Below are 21655 nucleotides of genomic sequence, written 5' to 3' on the forward strand. Positions count from 1 at the left end.
ACAGATGAGTGCTAGGTGAGCAGTACAAGTGATCAAAGGTTCAGGGAAAGGAATGAGAGCTATGAGAAGCAAGTTTAAAGGAGGTTAGGCAGGTAAAAACATCAGTGGACCTAAAGGACAGGAAAGATTTTGATAGACGTCAAAGAGAGGAAAGAGATTTCCAGGTTTGACAAGCAAAACAACAATAAAGGCATGGAGTGATTCGAGGTGTACCAGAAAGACCTCCCTGACAAAAAGATCTTCCCTATCATTTGTCAGTAGATTCTGAATATTAACTAATGGTTTTGAAGTTATTATTTGACCACAAATAAGTTGCTATTTACAGTTGATGAGGATGAATATGACCTCTGCCCTGCAGCCATTTGAAGTAATTTGTAGACTGGACACAGTGGCTCATGCCTGTAATCCCAGAACTTTGGGAGACGGAGGCAGGAGAATCACTTGATCCCAGAAGTTCTAGACTAGCCTGGTCAACATAGTGAGGCCCTGTCCCTACAAAAAAGAAAAAATTAGCCAGGCATGGTGGCATGTGCCCTTTGTCCCAGCTACTCAGGAGGCTAAAATGGGAGGATGGCTTGAGCCCAGGAATTCGATGTAGTAGTGAGCTATAATTGTGACACTGCACTCTAGCCTGGGCAGCAGAACAAGACCCTCTCTTATTAAAAATAACCATAATAATAATAATAATAATAATCTGTAGAAGAATGATTAATAAAAGATGTATACAAGGGTAGTAACAGTTGTTTCAAGGCAATGGATTGTAAGTGACTTTTATTATGTTTATCTGTATTTCTCTAAAATGAATACGAATTGTTATTTGTAATGGGAAACAAAGCATGTTTTTTAAGTTTTAAATACAATTAAGGAGGTGGTGACATCTTAAGTCATTAATGATTAATAGTGGGAGGGACTAGGTGACAGGGCTGGTACATAGCAGAAGAAAAAGATGCCAGAGGCACTGAGAGAGCTGTTGAAAATGGAGATAGCGAAGCAGTGACAATATTCTTTTCCTGCCTCATAAATTTGCCCATGCAACATCTTATTTTAACTTCTAAAGGCCACTTCATTCTTGTTTATCCCCAATTTTATTTCTACCACCCAAAAGGATTCAAGGATGTTATTTAAAAGATCCCTTTTTAAGTGCTGATGTACAAAGGGTAATGCAACTAAGATAAAGGTGTGATGCCTTTTCAGTGCTGCCAGTCATTCTTCACCAAAGTCCCTACTCTCAGGTCTATGGCACCTTGGAGTAGTGAGGAGTGGAAGGTTGGACAAGGTGACTCATAGTTACAAGCATGATGGTGATAGTTTTTTATATACATTAAAATGTACTTTTAATTCATTCTCCACTATGAATCAGGTTCTCTGCAGTCTTTTCACCAATATGGCCTCAGAGAAAGGGAAAAAGCAACTCCTCAGGAAGGAGAATGATACAACTTAAAACTATTTTCTACCAAACAGAAGGGGAAAGAAAAGTTCATGAGTAAGAAGACGTTAAAAAGATGCAGACATAAGCAGGAAAACATGGTTTCTTTGCCTTGGACCCAAATCTCAAAGTGAGAGGTTTTAGGTGAAGGTTAAGGGAAAAGTCAAAAGTAGAGGATTTTTCTATTTAAAAATGCGCAAAATATCTTAATAGACGTTTCTCAAAAGAAGACATACAAATGGCCAACAGCTACAGAAAAAAAAGTTCAAAATCACTAATCATCAGAGAAATGCAAATAAAAACCTCAATGAGATATCACTTCATACCCATTAGAATGGCTTTTATCAAAAAGACAGGAGACGAGAAATGTTGGTAAGGATGTGGAGAAAAAGAAGCCCTTGTACACTGTTGGTGGAAAGGTAAATTAGCATAGCCATTATGAAAACAATACGCAGACTCCTCGAAAAATTAAAAATAGAACTACCATATGATCCAGCAATCCCACTACTGGGTATATATCCAAAGGAAATGAAATCAGTATGTCAAAGAGATATCTGTACTCTCATGTTAACTGCAGCATTATATAGTATTTCCATTTACAGATACGATAGACATAAATAGGCTGGGTGTGGTGGCTCAGGCCTGTCATCCCAGCACTTTGGGAGACTGAGGCTGGAAGATCACTTGAGGCCAGGAGTTCAAGACCAGTCTGGGCAACATAGTAAGACCCCAGTCTCTAAAAAAAAGATTTGTTTTAATTAGCCAGGCGTGGTGGCTAGTGTCTATAGTTCCACCTACTTGGGAGGCTGAGATGGGAAGATCACTTGAGCCCAGAGGTTTGAGGCTGCAGTGAGCAATGATTGTGCCACTGCACTCCAGCCTGGGTTTCCAACCTGGGAAACAGAGCAAGACCCTGTCTCTAAAACAAACCAAAAGACATAAATAACCTCAATTGCAGGAATAATAGTAAAATGAACTTACATAATTAAAAAGTGGTGAGTTTTGAGTACTACCTTCCTTTTTAATATTGTAAGTTTATATAATTTATCTAATAACGGTTGCGTATAACAACTGACTTGCAGAATTCCCCTAAACTTAATAATCAGCTCTGATAAGCAAGCGTGAGCCAGTAGATCATGCTACTGCTTAAGAGCTCACACCCATTTACCCCAGATATCATCTTCGAGAGGCATGTGGAAGGAAAATTGAACAACTGAGTCATTTCCCCAAAATAAATTAACTTATCATTAGTGGTAAAGGTAAGTGGCTACTGCCACCCCTGCTGCCACGACTTTCAACCTTAAACGTTCAGGAAGAAGGTGAAATCAGTTACCAAAACGTTACAGAAACTCTATTTTCTTTGTATATCTGAATTTTAGTGTGTGTCCATTTGAAATTCTGTGCCAAATAATGGAATCCTTCAATGGCAGTAGCTTATGTGGCTGGAGGTTTATTGCATTCACATGTCAAACAATAAAGTCTTATTACTTCATGGTCAAAAAACAGCTGCCCCAGCTCCAGGCAATACATTCGCTTTCAAGCCAAGATGAAGGGGCAAGCAGCACGGCAGTTTCTATGCTCTTTTATCAAGAGCACAAAAACTTTCCCAGGAGTCTTCCTTCCCCATTCCCTTCTTCCCAGTGGACTTCTGCTGCTTAAATCTAACTGGTCAGAACTAGGTTACTCAGCCACCCCTAGCTGCAAGGAAGCTATCCTTATCCTTAAATAGGAGATATTCTAATTGGCTGAAACCAGTCAGGATCCATTGCCTGGGCTGAGTACATTGCTGCCAACATATGAACAAATTCTGGGTTCTTTTAGTGAGGAAGACATGGGTAATGGAGAATGGGCAAACTGGCAGCAGAATCTGGTGCAATTTAAGTCAATATTTCTAACCCCAATTCACGCAGCAGATAAAAAGTAGAAGGACTATTTTAAATGGAAAAGAGCCAAGATTGGCATTTGCTTGCCAAAGCATGAGATGGAAATTCAGGAAGAGCCTGCAAGTGTCTCTCATATCTAAGACAGAATGCTACCAGGATACAAACAGAGGTAGGGCCTGGATGTCTTAGCCGCTGCTGGACCTCCAGGTCCCACCGGCCATCATGTTGACTGAAAAGCCACTGTAAGAACAGGAAATGGGGTAAAGACAATGAAGTCCAATGTTAAAGAGGTTTCCCTGTCCAGAAAAACAAAGGAACAATAGACTCTTACTGCTTAATATCTTAAGAGCTTTGTAGTGCTTTCTGAGGACCACAATACAGGCCCACTTTGCTCTTCCCTTAGCACACAGCTCATGTTTCATAAAGCTGGGGCGAGCAGTAGGACTGAGAAGAAAGGTGAGAAGATTCCTCCTTCCCTGCCTCTAATGAACAAACCCTGGGACTAGCAAAGGTTAATTACTTGCCTGATCCAGGCTTATTCCTTGGAAAGGGGCTGAATGACTAGACATTTGTGAACACTGAGTCGCACAGCCCATCAGCAAATGGAGCCTGCCCTACTCTAACCAGGCACACGACCATCACTTGGCCAATGGACTAATTGTAGGAGTTAGTCTGGATTCAGAAAAACAGCAAGTCAGAGCTGTTCAGGAGGCTACAGGGGCTGGGGTAGTGAGAATTAACACTAGTCAGGAATTAAATGTTAAATTAAAAGTTCCACATTAGCTTTTCTGAAATAAAATATAAGTCTTTTACTTGAATAAGCTGAATAAATGCAAATGATATCAGGCAGAAAAGATCTGAGATTTGTCTATCCACTGCAAAAATTACACATATGAATTGTTTATTCTTCTAGTGAAACATATCTAATGCTTTTCTCCTCTCATAATACTAACTTGTTTAAAGATCGTTTATACAATAACATCTTGAGTTCTTTGTTTTCCAGGTTTCTCAACCAAAGTTCTCTTCTTGAAGTCTTTCTGAAAAAAAAAGAAAAATTGCTGCCACTTTAAACTAGTGCTCAGGCATGAAAATGTTTAACTAATTTCATTTTCTTGATAAAGTTTATCTGTGATCAGAACTGAGTCATACCAAAAATACTTCTATAAGATTTGACCTTTTACTTAAATCCCACATCGAGATAATATACTCAAAATGGTTATCAATAAGACCTTTGTTTTTTAAAGCATAACTAAAATAAATCACTTTTTAAAAGCAGAAAACTGTTTTCAATTAAGTCCTTTACAGGCAATCAGCTTGAAAGTTATACTTGCCCTTTTATTTTTTTGTATATAAATTATGCCCAAGAGTGCCATGATAGCAGCACTGTGCTAACTATGCCTTACCTTTGTATTTACTTCTTATCAAAATAAGCTTTACAAATTAATTGGTTTTAGAGTGCTTTATGACCAATAATGACTGCATTGTACTAGTCCCAGAGTAAAAGCAATGCAAGCAGCAACTACTTTTTCTTGTTATTGAGAAACACCCAGTCTAATTAGATAAGGATAATTAATTCTTAATTTCTTCTGATGAAGAGTTTTCTTGCAGTAGAACAATTTTACCCCGTTCCAACAATGTTTATCATTTAGAAGAGCTTTAAAGAGACTTCGGCTTGAGTCTCTGCCCCAAGCAATTCTGTAATACCTACACAGGGTAACAACTAGGCTTGGCCTCCTGTATGTTTTAACCACCTTGCCGTTTCATCAGTGAATTCTTACCTGCTCTTCAGATGCTGGGAGCATGCTAGATAAGTAGATAATTTTAAGAGTGTCCATTCAAAAACAGGCATTTCATGCCTGCAATCCCAGCACTTTGGGAGGCTGAGGCAGGAGGATTGCTTGAGTCCAGGAGCTTGAAATGCCTGGACAACATAGCAAAATCATGTCTCTGGCTTTAAAAAAAAAAAAAAGGGGGGCATTTTTCAGGTTTCCCATTTTTTCCCCATTTGCTTTCACCCTAGACCCCATCCATGTCAGTGGCTGCTTTTATTAGTGGAAGATTTTGCATTTTCCTTAGAGATTTACTAAGAACATCCTAAAGGAGCAAAATTCAGAACTAAACAAGAAGCCTGAAAAGAACAAAATCCAGGAACACAATAATTATATATATATTTTAATCTAAATTACTATATAATGAGTTTGCTGCTTCTAAAATTAGTGGTAAGGGGCAGTTTTTAAAAATTAGATCAAGGCTGGAAGAGATGTTTACCCAAAGGACCTAGAGATGAGAAGAGTCAGAGTTTGGAAAAAGCTGAGAATCTCATTAGCCCAAAGGGTGAGTACAAAGCAGGAAAGGAAAAGCAAAGCTGAACTTTGAGAAGTTGGATAGATAGGAGCAAAGAGCAGTCCAGGATAGAGTCTGGGACAACTAGGACACCCTTTGCCAGCCCCCAACCACATACAGGAAGGAGAAGAAGAGAAGAACAGTGACCAAACTGGAAGTCTGAATTGAAGGCACAAAAAACAGCAATAAGGAGGACCATAGGCTTCAGGTAAAGCCATTCTTCCTCTCAAGTCTTTCTTTTGGACCAAGATCTCTGAGAAGTTTTGCCACAGAAGGAACATCACTACAACATGTTAGCATCCCAGTTAATTGGATTAAGAATATTAGGAGCTACATCTCCAGCCCTCTTGGATAAGCCACCTGCAAACGAAAGAGCCCCTTACCTAGAACTTGCCACCCAAAAGGTATTCCCTGTGCTGTGGCCCAAACAGCTCCACCAACTGGACGAACCTATAACTTGTTGACAGCTTTCTCTCTCTGGTTCTCAGATGAGGAATGATAAAACAAAACCACAAGCCACCTTATTGAGGAAGGTCAGCTCCAGTGGATTTCTCTGAGACAACCCAAGTTGGATGGAGCTAATGGGAAAAAACACAGGAATTCTTCAAACTATCATTCAAGCAAAACCTCTGGCCTAACTGTTCCTTTTAAAGTAGCTAGACCTGTTAGAGGTTTTATTGAGTGGATATAAGCACTTTCTACAGAAACCTTTTTTAAAGTACATCACCTTTCCATAGAACAGAGGAAGAGCTGTCACATCAGTTCCCAATGCCAAGCACAGCAATATAAAGTATATATCCTATAAGTTAGATGAAGCAGAGGAAAGGGATCAAGAGATTAATATACTTCTTTGAGAAAAGCACCCAAAATAAATAATTTTATTATTATGTATTGCAATTCTCTAATGCCTTATCTTTCACTGAGCTCTAAAAACATGATCATATCCATCAAGTAATACCCATATATATGCATGGAAATTCAATTGTAATTTACATGCTCCTATACTCTCCGTGGATGCTGTGATGGTTAATTTTATGTGTCAACTTGACTGGGCCATAGGGTGCCCAGATATTTGGCCAAACACTCTTTTGAGTGTGTCTATAAGAATGTTTGTGGGTGAGATTAACATTTGAATTGGTAGAGTGAGTAAAGCAGATCACTCTCCCTAATGTATGGGGGCTTCATCCAGTCAGTTGAAGACTGAACAGAACAAAAAGGCTGAATAAGAGAGAATTCCTTCTGTCTGACTACCTTCAAGCTGGGACATCTGTCTTTTCCTGCTTTTGGACTCAAACTGAAATATCAGCTCTTCTTCAGTCTTGAGCCTACAGGGAAGTTTTAAAGTAAAACTTAAGACCCATCAGCTCTCCTGGGTCCCAGTTTGACAACTCACTCTGCAAATCTTTGGACTTTTGGGACTTGTCAAGTTCCACAATCACATGAGTCAATTCCTTATAATAAATGTATTTATATACAGAGAGAGAGATATGTGTGTGTGTGTATGTATATATGGAGAACCTATATCTCTCCTGTTGGTTCTGTTCTGTGGAAAGCCCTGGATAATACAGATGCATCTATAAATCTACAGCAAAGCTGCGTAAAGGATAAAGATATGCTAAATCATCTTAGTCATTTTCCTCTCCCCTAGAGCCCTGTGTCCTGCTCTCATCCCACTAGGAGTAACTCAAAGAATAATTTGGGGTAGAAGGCATCCTCAGACTAGAAAGGAATGAGGCACAGCACCACCACCATGCTCAGAATTAACACCTAAATTTACTATCTTTATATAAGGCCTTCTGGAAGCAAGTAGTTTTAAACAACTTTATATCTAAGGAGAGACCAAGAGGATAAGTGAGGAGTGTGACTTTGGGCCCACTGTTTGGTAAATACTGTAACAGTAACTGTATACCTCTCCTCATAGTGACCTTACTAATTTAATGAAAGTGTGAAGGCAGATGGATCTGGTTTGCAGGGTCTTAGATGACTTTATTGAACACATCATATCAAAGTGCGAACAAGCAATATGTCTCAAGGCAAGATAAAAGAGTTTTAAATAAGCAAAATATTCCTACTAATATGAAAATTTCATTCACCAAAATTCTGGAGCAATGTGGCTTATTCTCACGAGAAAACCCGCCAGAGCTAGATAGCACATGTTCCAGAGGACTGCATACCCCAGGGAAGTTCAGTGTGGTGTGCAGCGGCACACAGCTTGAAAGAACCACCCGGAGTGAGGACACTCTAGGCAGAGCAAGAGAGAGATTTTCACAGTTGTCATGAGTGGAAACTGGCAAGAAGGAAAGAGGTGTCAAGGAACTGTTCAGGAAGCTTTCTGTATCCTTTCACTATATAAAATCCCTATGCAAAGCCTCCTAAAAATAAAACTTACAGGAAATATTTACATTATTTTTCAAAGTTTCTCAAGTTGGACTGTTGTTTCTTTGAATGTTAAACTACAAAGAGACTGAGCCCACACCAGGAGACCTGGCTTTGTCGGTTACACTGCATTAGGCAAAGTCCATCTTCAGATTACAACATCTTTCCCGATGCCCATCAACACAGACCTTTCCCATCACTATTTAACAACCTACAATCCACTATAAACAGTGGGGTCCTCATGGAGAAAAGTGAAAGAATTGAGCTTTGGTAGCTTTGAAGAATTTTCTGTTGTCTATTTCCGAAGACTTTCCTTATTTTTATAAATCTTAGTGCCTTAGTATCTCAGCACCCATCAATTAACTCTAAAAACAAAACAAAACAAAAAGCAAATTGGCTTATGTACAACATTTTGGCTCCAGGCATAGCTACAGGTTTCCTCTGCAATGTCTCAGACCAATAGAAAGATTACATAGACCCTATATAGCAAATGTAGAGAAGGTTACAAATACCAGCTTAACCTACAATTTCATCACCTGAGAAGACTAGAAAATATTTTAGGTTAAAAAAGAAAAGGAAAGCAGACTGTAACCAGTCTGTGAATTACCTATCACAAAAGGCACTATGAAGAGGAATCAGACACTACTGTTGTATAATATCTTAAGTCGCAGTTACATTCAAAAGTCAGCACTTAGGACTAAAATTACATATCTTCAAATTTAACCCTTGAAAATCCCTAAGGAATGCACCATGTTGGTCCAATACATCCAGATTTTCCTCCAAAGTTGGAACAAATGACTATGACTTTGGTTGAGATCAGAGACCTAGATTCCATTTAGAGACATGTGGTATCACCTCTCGGCCTTTTGGCTAAGATCATGTATAGAGACTATGGCAACAAGTTGTATCAATAAATACTAGAATCATACTTGGCACAATGAAAACGTCACACTCTGAGCAGCACATGGGAGCAAAAATGATAAAGGTAACAGCAGGTTCTGTTCTATCATCTTCTGCGTACTCTAGGGAAAACACTGGCTGGAATGGAAAGAAAAATTATATCATACAACTGAATTTAGTTAAGCTACACACACATTTTGGGGGGACTTGACTGTATTTTGAAGGAAAAAAGCATGGAAAAGAAGGAACATCAAAGTGGTGGACTTGACCTGAATACTCACTGTCACTCACTCTAAATCTATTTGGATGTTTAGCCTCACAGCAAATGCACCTGTCTGAAAGCCTAAAAAGAAACCATTTTGTCCTTAGAGTCTCAGAATTATCATAAAGGTGGAGAAAAGAGACAGTGTCTCCAGAGTTGATGTTGCCCCAGAAGAAGTTAATTTAGGAAAACATCTAAGAAAAGCCACAGTCTGTTTTCCACTGACTTCACAGATAGTTGTGGCCATATGACAGCCAGAAATGACAATGGGAACAGACACAAGCCATGTTTTTAAAAGCTGAGAAGTTAGAAGAGAGCACTTCCCAGTTTCAGAGTCAAGAGTTCGCAACTCATCCTAACACTGCTAGAACAAGGAGATGTGACCTGAGCACACTTTCAACACCTTGGTTTATAAAGTATTAGAAACCCAGCTGGGGCACTGAGCAGCCGTTCTTCTAAGAAAGCTCTTTGGAGCTGGGAATGGTGGCTCATGCCTGTAATTCCAGCATTTTGGGAGGCCGACATGGGTGGATCACTTGAGGCCAGGAATTCAAGATCAGCTTGGCCAACATGGCAAAACCCTGTCTCCACTAAAAACACAAAAATTAGCCAGGTGCAGTGGTGCATGCCTGTAGTCCCAGCTACTCAGGAGGCTGAGGCAGGAGAATCACTTGAACCCAGGAGTCGGAGGTTGCAATGAGCTGAGATGGCACCACTGTGCTAAAGCCTGGGCGACAAAGCGAGACTCTGTCTCAAAAAAAAAAAAAAAGCTCTTTGGCAACATATGACCACCAGCCCTGTCCTAGCATCAAGACAGGCAGAGGCAGGTGTCTACGTCTGCATTTGAGAGAAGTTGTATAGGAATCTGGTTCAGAAGCATCCTTTGCAGTTCCCTTTCTCTGTCCTCCAATTGCCATCAGCCCAGCGCAACCTTGAAATATAATCCCCAAACTAGCCCTTGTCTTTTCCCCTGAGTTACCAAGAAAAAGCAGAGCAACAATGGAACCGTGATAAGGAAAGGGAAGGAGATGAAGAATTAAGGTCTGAAGAGGTTAACAGAAATGGAGGCTGCATCAGAGATGGCCTAGCATGACTGCCACCCCGTGCTGCCACTCCCTGCTGTACTCACTCAACAAATACTGATTGGGTGTCTAATATGTGCACAATATTCTCTTGGCATTTCTCATGTTAGACTCTCTTAAAGGGGGATTACTTCCAGCGCCTTTTTTATTAAGGCTCACTGCCTCATCTTGGGAGTAAGCATGGGCTTTTCATTATGGAGAGTCATGCTACTTATCCCATCTTCATACAGTCAGAGGATCCCAGCCCACGAGGTAATGAAAAGAAGAGGAGAATTCAACCACAGATGTAGGAGAATTGCCTCAGATATGGTCAGCTTCCCAGATCAAAGTAGGGACTGAGTTCATAGCATTTGGTGTTCCCCCTATCCACCCAAAAAAAACACTTCATCTTCCCTGCAGATCCCTGGAGGGACATTTTTAGAAGAGAAATCTGAGAACACTTAGGGAAGCCAATGAGGCTAATTTACAGTAATACAAGAGATTTTCAGAGATCGAGGACAGCATCTATAAGATTTCAACCCAAGTTGACACACACAGTAAGGGCTGTATGGTGAGACAGATGGAGGATCCATTTCATCTTCTGTTGGAAGAAAGATGCCTGCTGTCCAAGGGCTATTTCTCAAATAGCCCGTATTCTCCCTGTGGTTGAGCAAATGAAGAAAACGTTGTTCCAAAGCCACCAAATTCATCTTTTCCTTGATTGAGCAAAAATGTGCCCATCTGCAACAGTGCAGATTTAAGCAGTTCGGAAACAAGATCACAGGCAAGGAAATCCAGCCGTGATTTTCTGAAAGCCATCCTCAAGACTGAAGCTAGGGTCTGTCTTGGCTGTCCTTGACATTTTATTTGTCTATCTTTCTTTTTTGTCAAAAACTGTATCTATTTTTTTAAAGTAATAGCCCCAACAGGATAATCGCCTGATGTAACTGTACCTGCATGAAGACAATGCTGAGAGCAGAAAATCAAAGAGTACCCAGACCAGGGCTCCAAGCAGAGTGTCCTGCTGAAAGCAGATGATAACACCTCTCTCATCTCAGGTAATGTTTTGTTCCAAAAACACTCCACTCAAGTAGTCTGGTTATTTTATTTTATGTTATGTTATGTTATGTTATGTTATTTGAGACACGATCTTGCTCTGTTGCTCAGGTTGGAGTACAGTGGCACAATCATAGCTCACTGAAGCCTCGACTTCCCAGGCTCAAGTGATCCTCCCACCTCAGCCTCCCAAGTAGCTGGGACTACAGGTACAGGCATGCGCCATGACGCCCTGCTAATTTTTTAAATTTTTTGTAGAGACAGAGTTTTACCATGTTGCCGAGGCTGGTCTTGAACTCCTGACCTCAGGTAATCCTCCCACCTTGACCTCCCAAAGTGCTGGGATTACAGGCGTGAGCCACCACACCCAGGCTTGTCTGGTTATTTATCTCATTAAATGAAGCACTAAACTATGGTAAAACCATAAAGCACAGTGCAAAATAAATTATCATTATTATTATTCCATTGCCTTGAGACTGATTTGGAAAAATCATTTTAATAGTACAAACACTGAGAAACATAGAACTGCCAATTATCTTACTCTAACCCATAGTTTATTAGTTATGTGCTTATAGCAGAGGAAAAAGTTATGTACAGACCCATTTAAGAGGCCAAAGTACAAAGTTTGAGGTGAAGGGGAAAAGGAAGGTTTGGAATAAAAGAAAACAGACTTCCAATCCCTTATATGTGGATTTCCAGGGAAGTGACAAGTGGAATATAAAAATAGGGGAAAGCTTTTATCAGTACTGGAAACTAGAGAGGGCATATCCAATGCCAAAAATGTTGAGGAATTTCTGGATGCACTACAGAGGCACAGAGGCCTGACCCCACCTCCTACCCCCAACACACAATTCCTTCCCATACACATATACAGAAGTCAGTGGAAGAGACCCTGATAGAAGGCCACTAGCACTTCCTTACAGGGAAGGTGGGTGCAGACCAAGGGGTGGGCAGTCACATGACATCCACCTAGGGACTTCCCTTGCAAGGGGGGCTGCATGGTCATTTAGGCAGAGGAGTAGAGTTCCTGGCAGAGATGGTCCATCTGCCCCAAGATAAAGTTGACAATGATGACAGTCTAAAACTGTTTCTTCACTCTCTCCACCCCGATTCCCACAGGTTCTGGACCTCTGATGAAGTGATGCAAATTTACATCAAATGTAAATATTCCCTGTTCTTGTCATTTGAACTTGAAGGATTTGTGCAGTTCCCCATATCAATTTCTGCTAGATCTCACCTCAACTCCTACTTCATTACAAGATAGTAAGCAATAACACAGCTTTGTCTATAAGGATGAACAAATATGGTAAAATCCTGTATAGCCTACCTGCACTAAATGACTACACATTCAACCAGTGCTCTCTATGTCCTCAGGGAAACATACTGGCTGATACCAGGCATGCTCAGTGCTCCTGGCTCACAGCCTCCTCCCTCATAAGCCTGTAGGCTTCTACTCCCAGCAATTGCATGGTCCACTTACCAACAGGCAATTGATAGAAAAGTTGTGCCACTTGTATTTGTTATTATAGTCATATTTAATTAAATATCATGTTGTCTGATGAATGTGACAATAAAAATAGTCACTTTTTAAAAAAATAGATTGAATTATTTTAAAGAATCAATACAGATATGTCGCTAAGATAATCTGCTCTTAAATTGTATGACAAGTGTTAATGGCAGGGAAAAATACTAAAAATACACCAGGATTCCTTACTCATTGCATCAGTGTCTTTAAGATCTCCCTCCTGTCTAAAGAAACTGAAACTAGAAATCATAGGTAATTCATAATGAATATGGTTTATGAAAGAGAGATGATATGAATAATTAGTGGACCCATTTTGGAAGAAAATGCCTTGATCCTAAAGGACTGGCTAATAGAATGCACATTGGAGTTTTATTTTAAAAGATGTGTCTATATCGTTTTTATGATTCTACACCTTAACCAGCTTCTTTAGATTAACCGAGCAACTACTGACTCTGAGCACAAGATATAAGAAGGCCATTTCCAAAAACAAATCAACAGAGCTATTAAACGAGATTATGGTTTGGCTGGGCACAGTGGCTTACGCCTGTAATCCCGGCATTTTGGGAGGCCAAGGCGAGTAGATCACTTGAGGTCAAGAGCTCCAGACCAGCCTGGCCAACATGATGAAACCCTGTTTCTACTAAAAATACAAAAATTAGTTGGGTGTGGTGGCACGTGCCTGTAATCCCAGCTTCTCGGGAGGCTGAGGCACTAGAATCGCTTAAACCTGGGAGGCAGAAGTTGTAATGAGCCCAGATTGTGTGACTGCACTCCAGGCTGGGCAACAAAGCAAGACTCCATCTTAAAAAAAGATATTATGGTTCAAACAGAGAGGATAGACCTGAAAAAAAATAGTAGAAAATGCTTCCCTTTGATTTCCTACAAGAGAGAGAAGAAATTTTAAAATGTTTGGAAACTAATTTGCCAAGTGATCAACTTCTTACTGACTAACTCAATGAATGACTGATTCACTGAGCAATCATTTGGCAAATACTTTACATAGGGTCTAGAGAAATGTATCATAATCATTGCACTAGGGCACAGGAAAGTGCAGAAGCAGAAGCAGTAGGGACAGGGGCAAAAGTAAGACAAAAAACAGTGCTTTAAAAAATAAACAAACAAACAGAAAACAGTTGACCGTCCCATAGAAAATGTTGAACATTCTCAAAATTCTCAGAGTCTAGAATGTGAAAAACAGGCAAAGTTCATATTAAACAGCAGTTGGCCAATGCAGGCCCAGGAGGAGAACTGCAGTGACAAAAGGGACAAAGGAAAAAATATAAACCTCAATTTTTCAGCAAAATCATTATTTGGTCAAGTGATTTTTGCAGAATTAGCTTTGGTGAGCTGGTCATTTACCAAATGGTTTTTGGTATATTCATGTTGGGTGAAGTAACCAGCTTCCAAGGTAAAAAGGAGAGTCTTCTGGCTTAAGCGAAGGAATCGCTTAACTCCAAAGTCAGTTCCATGGGGTAAGGGACAATATCTATTTGGTTTATTCAGCACTTACCCCAAGGCCTAACACATACCAGACACTCAAAAACTATGTTTCATGAATAAATGTTGAGGACTGATAATGAACAAAAAGGTTTTATACATAGGTCAGGGCCCAGAGAGGCAAGAGCCTTGAGTGTTAGGCTATGCATGCTGCGACTGATCCTATCTGTAAAAAGGAGCTCATTGAAGGCTTCTGAGCAGCAAAGTAACATGACTGAAAGAAGTGGCAGGATTAACCTGTTTTTAATGAGCAGAATACACTTAAAGAGAAGAAACTGCAACCCAAATGTCTCTCAGTGGATGATTAATAAACAAAATGTGGCGCAGACATAAAATGGAATATTATTCAGCCTTAAAAAGGAATGAAATTCTGACACATGCTACAGCATAGGTGAACTTTGAGGACATTATGCAAAGTGAAACAAGCCAGCCACAAAAGGACTTATATTGTATACTTCTAGTTATATGAGGTACTTTGAGTAGTTAAATTCATAGAGACAGAAAGTAGAATAGTGGCTGCCAGAAGCTGGGAGGAGGGGAAATGGGTAGTTAGTGTTTCATGGGTACAGAGTTTCTGTTTAGAAAGATGAAACATTCCTCGAGATGGATGATGGTGATGGTTACACAACAATGGGAATATACTTACTGCCACTGAACTGTGCATTTCAAAATGGTTAAAATGGTCAATTTTATGGTATGTATATTCTACCACAACACAAATAATCTGGAAGTCAAAGAGAACACGGCTAGATTGAAAAATTGCATTTTTCCATATGACCAGAGCAAACAATTTTAAGTGTACAAGAGTTGAATTAGAATGATTATCAGATAGCAAGTCATGCAGGGCCCTAGCAACTCTGATTAAGTGTGTGGACTTGGTACTGATATTTGAATAATTCTAACTAAAATGTTCCTACTCATTGATATGGGGGAAAAGAGGAGAAAACGCTAATAAGATGATTCAAGAAGCTATGTCATTCATGCATGGTCTAATCCAGGGTCTTGGTAAAAGAAATGGAAAGGAAGAAAAGAAAGGATATCATAGGCATCACAAAGGAAGTATAGATACTATTTTGATTGATTGGATTGGGGAAGGGGTTGAGAACAACGAAATATCAAAGTTTTTCACCTGGGGAACTGGAAAATAATGGTAACATTAAAAGAAAAGGTATGGCCTTAAAGGAAGAGGTGGTTTATAGGTAAAAGCGATGATTTCCCGATTTGACATGTTACATTGGAGGTGACAATGGAAAATCAAAACAGAGAAGTCTAGTAAGCAGCTGGAGATGTAAGAAAATGATGAACACAGTATAACTAGTTCAAAATACCAAAGGTAGGCTGAGGACAGACCCCTTACCATATGGCAGCTGGTAGATTAATAATATCCTTCCAATGTGGTGGTGAACAAACTGTCTTCATTGAAAATGATTGATTACTAACATAGAAAGTTGTTGAAAAGGTAATAAAATAACACTATGTACATCCTTCTGCCTAAAATTAGGCCCAGTTTTATTTAGATGAAGTACAATGTTCTCTATATCTCATGGACAATGTCCTGGAATCACATCGCTTACTGAAATACTTTTTGAAATATATCTCATTGGATGGACAAGTGGAATCAAAAGAGAAAACTTCAGAATCTATGCTATCAATTTTTCAAGCCAGGTTTCTCAATCTGGTTTTCTGAAATATTCAATCTAAGGTTGCCTAGTCTAGTATCAATATGCATTCATTCTAACAATATAATGTACAAAGGACTGTAAATACCCTATCCTTTGGTGATACTGTCATTCAACAAACATGTACTAAGAGCTCGCTACAGATCCAGAGGCAGAATTGGGAGTGCCAGGAATGCAAAGAGGAATGCCAAATATCCCATGCCTTAGAGAACCTCACAGTCTAGAGGGGAAAAGAGGGTGAATGAAACACTGACCCTGACCAAGCACACTTAAAACCTGATCCAGGTTCCTGGAAAAGTCTCCTAATACAAATGCTCACTTACAATGTTTACCTTAGTTTTTAGAAGATTTGATCATATTAGTCAGCTGATTACAGCAAACCGTTTTTTTTTTGTTTGTTTTGTTTTTTCATTTTGTTTTGTTTTGAGATGGAGTCTCGCTCTGTCACCCAGGCTGGAGTGCAATGGCGTGATCTCGGCTCACTGCAACCTCCGCCTCCCGGGTTCAAGCGATTCTCCTGTCTCAATCTCCCGAGTAGCTGGGACTACAGGCACGCACCACCACCCCCAGCTAATTGTTGTATTTTTAGTAGAGACGGGGTTTCATCATGTTGGCCAGGATGGTCTCCATCTCTTGACCTCGTGATCTGCCCGCCTCGGCCTCCAAAAGTGCTGGGATTACAGGCATGAGCCACCGCGCCCGGCCGATTATAGCAAACTGTTAAATCCAATTGTTACCTCCTTGGATACATATGCAATACGTCATTATTATAATTATTACTTTAGATTATATAGAGAGATAGGCAGTTAGCAAGAAAGGAAGGAATGAGCTATCAAGTTTACCAAATAATTTTGAAGTTCCTCTCTACTTGAATTTGTAAAACTTACTCTTTGATTAACTCACAATCAAAAACACTACTCAGTCCCTCAGCTTCTGCAACTTTTACTGTCTATGTTCTTCAATCCAGCATGTAAAAAAGAAAGATTGATTCATTCAATGAACTAATTATTTCATTAATGTATCCTTCTCAGATATCATGTCAGCTTCTCGAGAATAAGAATCACGTCTTACTTTTCTTTTGAGACTCCTATGAGCCTAGAATGGTTTTGTTTTGTTTTGTTTTGTTTTGTTTTGTTTTGTTTTGGTTGTTTTTTTTTTGAGATGGAATCTTGCTCTGTCGCCCAGGCTGGAGTGCAGTGGCCGGATCTCAGCTCACTGCAAGCTCCGCCTCCCGGGTTTAAGCCATTCTCCTGCCTCAGCCTCCCGAGTAGCTGGGACTACAGGCGCCCACCACCTCGCCCGGCTAGTTTTTTGTATTTTTTTTAGTAGAGACGGGGTTTCACCGTGTTAGCCAGGATGGTCTCGATCTCCTGACCTCGTGATCCACCCGTCTCGGCCTCCCAAAGTGCTGGGATTACAGGCTTGAGCCACCGCGCCCGGCTAGAATGGTTCTTATAAATATTTGCTTAATCTAATTAAAATAAATTAAGTGCTTTAAAATCCTGTGTCAGTTACATCATACTGTAGAACACTGCCAAATCAGTAATTAAACATGCCATCCTTGCTTAGTGCCAAATGATTTTTTCATTTTTTGTTGCTTTTTAATATCCAAAGTGTTACTTTTCTTTCTCACAGCTAGTTCCTACAACTCTGGAATTTACACTATTTTCATATTTCCATAATGACACCTGCTGGTAGGAGAAGAATGGATGAACTGCAGGAATTTTATTCAATTGGTTATAACCAGCCATTGTCCAATCTGAAACAACTAATGTTCCTGAATAGACAAAGAGTAAATCTCAATGACTCCAAATACCCAAGTACTAAAAATTTGAAAGAATAAGACAAGTGCTATTTCAGTACTATTTTCCAACCAGAATTAAAATTTATTCCTATAATCTCTGTTCAAAACAAAATTGCTGCAATTAAGACTAGTTACTAACAAAGGCCTCAAAATTATCAATTCAATTCTGTTAAATATTTTACTCCATTTGTAAATTGGCATTTAAATATGACTATTTAAGAGATTATCATTATAAGGAATAAGTTCTAGTATTTGATACTACAGTAGGAAAATTATAGTTAATGATAATTTATTGTATATTTCAAAATAACTAGAAGAGAAGAATTGCAATGTTCCCAACACAAAGAAAAAATAAATGTTTGAGGTGACAGATACCCCAATTACCCTGATCTGATCATTATACAGTGTATACACATATCAAAACATCACATGTACCCCAAAAACACAACTATTAAAAATGAACAAGAAAATTTTAAAAGAGATTATCATTCTCTGAAACTTTTTCTGTTCTTTCATATAATTAATTACAGGATCAAGGTTTAAGCGGACCAGAAGACAATGGATGGGACATTTGCTTCAGTGGGAATCTGCATATCATCTTGCCCTTGGGGAGCAAGTGAGGAGAAGCAGCAAAGCCAGCCACTCTGGAAACACTGCTGGATGCTGGTCTCCTGCAATACCCAGATAAGAGGTGTGGCTGCTGGGTTCATCTGTCCTACACTGCAAGCTTCAAGAGGAATATGATGAGGCTGGGTACAGTGGCTCACAACTGTAATCCCAGCACTTTGGGAGGCAGGAGGATTGCTTGGGTCCAGGAGTTCAAGATCAGCCTAGGCAACATAGTAAGACCCCATCTCTACAAAAACATAAAACTGAAAAATTAGCCAGGTGGTGGTGCACAGTTGGAGTCCCACCTACTCAGGAGGTACTGAGGTGGGAGGATGAGCTGAGCCCAGGAGGTCAACGATAAGCCTACAGTGAGCCATGATCCACCACTGCACTCCTGCTTGGGTGACAGAGTGAGACACTGTCCCAAAGGAAAAAAAAAAAAAAAAAGAGGGACAGGATTATGCATCCTCACTGCTAGCACACTACCTGACACCTGACACAAAGTACGCACCAATGAGTATTTTTAAACAAAGCGTGTGTATAGGTAGGGACAGGGCCGGGGTTGGGGGGAAAGGTGTCAACAGATTTGATCCTGGGTAGACCTTGCCCAGATGCCAAAATGTTCACCAGATTAGGTGGGTTCATTCTGACAATACCTGAGTGAGCTTATCTGACACAATAATTTAGAAAGCAGGCAAATTAACCAGCTGGCCCCCAAATAAAATATGGATAATCTAAATGCACATTGGTTTTGTATACAGTTAATAGGTAAATATATAACTCATCATGACACATACTACACAGACTTTTTCTTATTTCACTCACAATCCCTCTTCTGATGAGAAATCAGTCATGTGTGCTGGTGACAAGGGTCTTCAAACAATGTTTCTTCCTGCCTGCCTGCAGGATAAAGTCCAGACAGGCGCTCACTCAGCTGACAGTTGACTTGTGGCTGTTTTGTCTTTGCAAGTATGCTAACTTCTCAGACTTCCCTGGACTTGCTTTGGTTTGACTTCTTTCACTCAGAGGAATCGTTTGTGAGCAAAGTGTGAAGCACACTGCTTCTGATTCCCCATTTCAAAACGACTCCTCTTCCTCCACAACAGCAGGGTAAGGGCTATTCATCAAAAGCTGCAATTTTCTTTCTTTTTTTTTTTTTTTTTTCTTCTCTCTTTTTGAGACAGGGTCTCACTCTATCACCCAGGCTGGAGGGCAGTGGCACGATCTCGGCTCACTGCAACTTCTGCCCCTGGGTTCACGCGATTCTCCTGCCTCAGCCTCCCAAGTAGCTGGGATTACAGGCGCCTGCCACCATGCCCCGGCTAATTTTTGTATTTTTAGTAGAGACGGGGTTTCACCATGTTGGCCAGGCTGGTCTCGAACTCTTCACGTCAGGTGATCCGTCCGCCTCGGCCTCCCAAAGTGCTGAGATTAAAGGCATGAGCCACCGCGCCCAGCCAAAAGCTGCAGTTTTGTTTCAAAAAGGAAAATCCTTTTTTTTTTTTTACTTCTACTGAATGTAGATTGTAAATCAATTCAATAAATACTACAAACACTTACTATGTACTAGCCATGGTAAGCACTGAAAAAAGTGGTCTTGGGTCTTGTCCTTAAAGAAAATAGTTCATAGTCCAGTATCATAGGCACTCACCTAGTCTGTTATGATGACTAAATCATACCCTGACAGCAAGTCAGTATTTAGCTAACCTAGGGTTCCCGTCCCATCCCCACCTCACAGAGGTTATCGTTGGTGCATATAGCCAAGGCACACATATCGGAAAGAATGTGCTGTTCCAGGTTCATTAGGACACCCAGGAATGCCAAATCCTAGTTCCCAGACTTCTACATTTCAAGGGAATCCAGCACCTGGCCCAGGGCTTTGTTCATCAATATTTTTGATTGAAGAATGCAGCTGTGTCAAAAACCTGCAGTGATTCAGAATAATGTAATCCTTGGGTCATGCCAAATGAGTGTGTGTGTGTGTGTGTGTGTGGTGGCAGACACACTAAATTGGAGTACTTTCAGCCCAATATTCTACACAGCTGATGAAGGCACTGCATACTTTGCTTTACATCTAGAGAAAACACCACTGTGATTCATTTTGTCTCGGGTTTATTAAAGACAAAAATCCCAGGGGAAACCCCAATTCTCTACCTACTATCCTCATGTCAAAATTCATTTTGAAAGGACAACGCATTTCCTCACCTGGGTCCCTGACCTAAGAGGAATCTGTAAACCATCAGAGAGAGCTCAAGTAAAAAAAGGAAATTATATTTATTGAGGGTTTATCACATGCCAAGAACTACACTGAGGGTTCCTTTAAGTCGCAACAATTCTGTGATGGATCACCATCCAAACTTGACAGTTGAGGAAACCAAAATTCACAGAGGCTAAGAAACATGCTGAAGTTACACAGCTCCTAGTGGCAGAATCAAGGCTTCTTCTTCCACTACAGCGTGTCGCTTCCTCATCTCACAGGTACTGTCAGACTGCTATGAATCTGTCCACAACATTGGTATGAAGCAGGGCAAGTCCAGGCTTTACGAAACCTAAAGTGTATACAAATTTTGTATCCCTCTTTAAGAAAAAAATACATAAAATTAGATATAAAAAATGAACATTTATTGAGAATGAGTACAGAAATCACACAACTCACTAACTTTTTAACGCTAGCAAATACCACAAATATTTTCTTTCAACTTACACTTATGGTTTCCTTTTTTTTTTTCTCTCAATCTCTTTTTTTTTCTTTCTTTCTTTTTTATTATTATACTTTAAGTTCTAGGGTACATGTGCACAACGTGCAGGTTTGTTACATAGGTACATATGTGCCATGTTGGTTTGCTGTACCCATCAACCCGTCATTTACATTAGGTATTTCTCCTAAGGCTATCCCTCCTCCAGCCCCCCACCCCTGACAGGTCCCAGTGTGTGATGTTCCCTGCCCTGTGTCCAAGCGTTCTCAGTCTTCAATTTCCACCTATGAGTGAGAATATGCAGTGTTTGGTTTTCTGTCTTTGTGATAGTTTGCTGAGAATGATGGTTTCCAGCTTCATCCATGTCCCTACAAAGGACATGAACTCATCCTTTTAATGACTGGATAGTATTCCATGGTGTATATGTGCCACATTTTCTTAATCCAGTCTACCATTGATGGACATTTGAGTTGGTTCCAAGTCTTTGCTATTGTGAATAGTGCCGCAATAAACATACGTGTGCATGTGTCTTTATAGC

This window comes from Mandrillus leucophaeus, unplaced genomic scaffold (assembly GCF_000951045.1).
Source record: "Mandrillus leucophaeus isolate KB7577 unplaced genomic scaffold, Mleu.le_1.0 Scaffold338, whole genome shotgun sequence".
Classification (NCBI taxonomy): Eukaryota; Metazoa; Chordata; class Mammalia; order Primates; family Cercopithecidae; genus Mandrillus; species Mandrillus leucophaeus.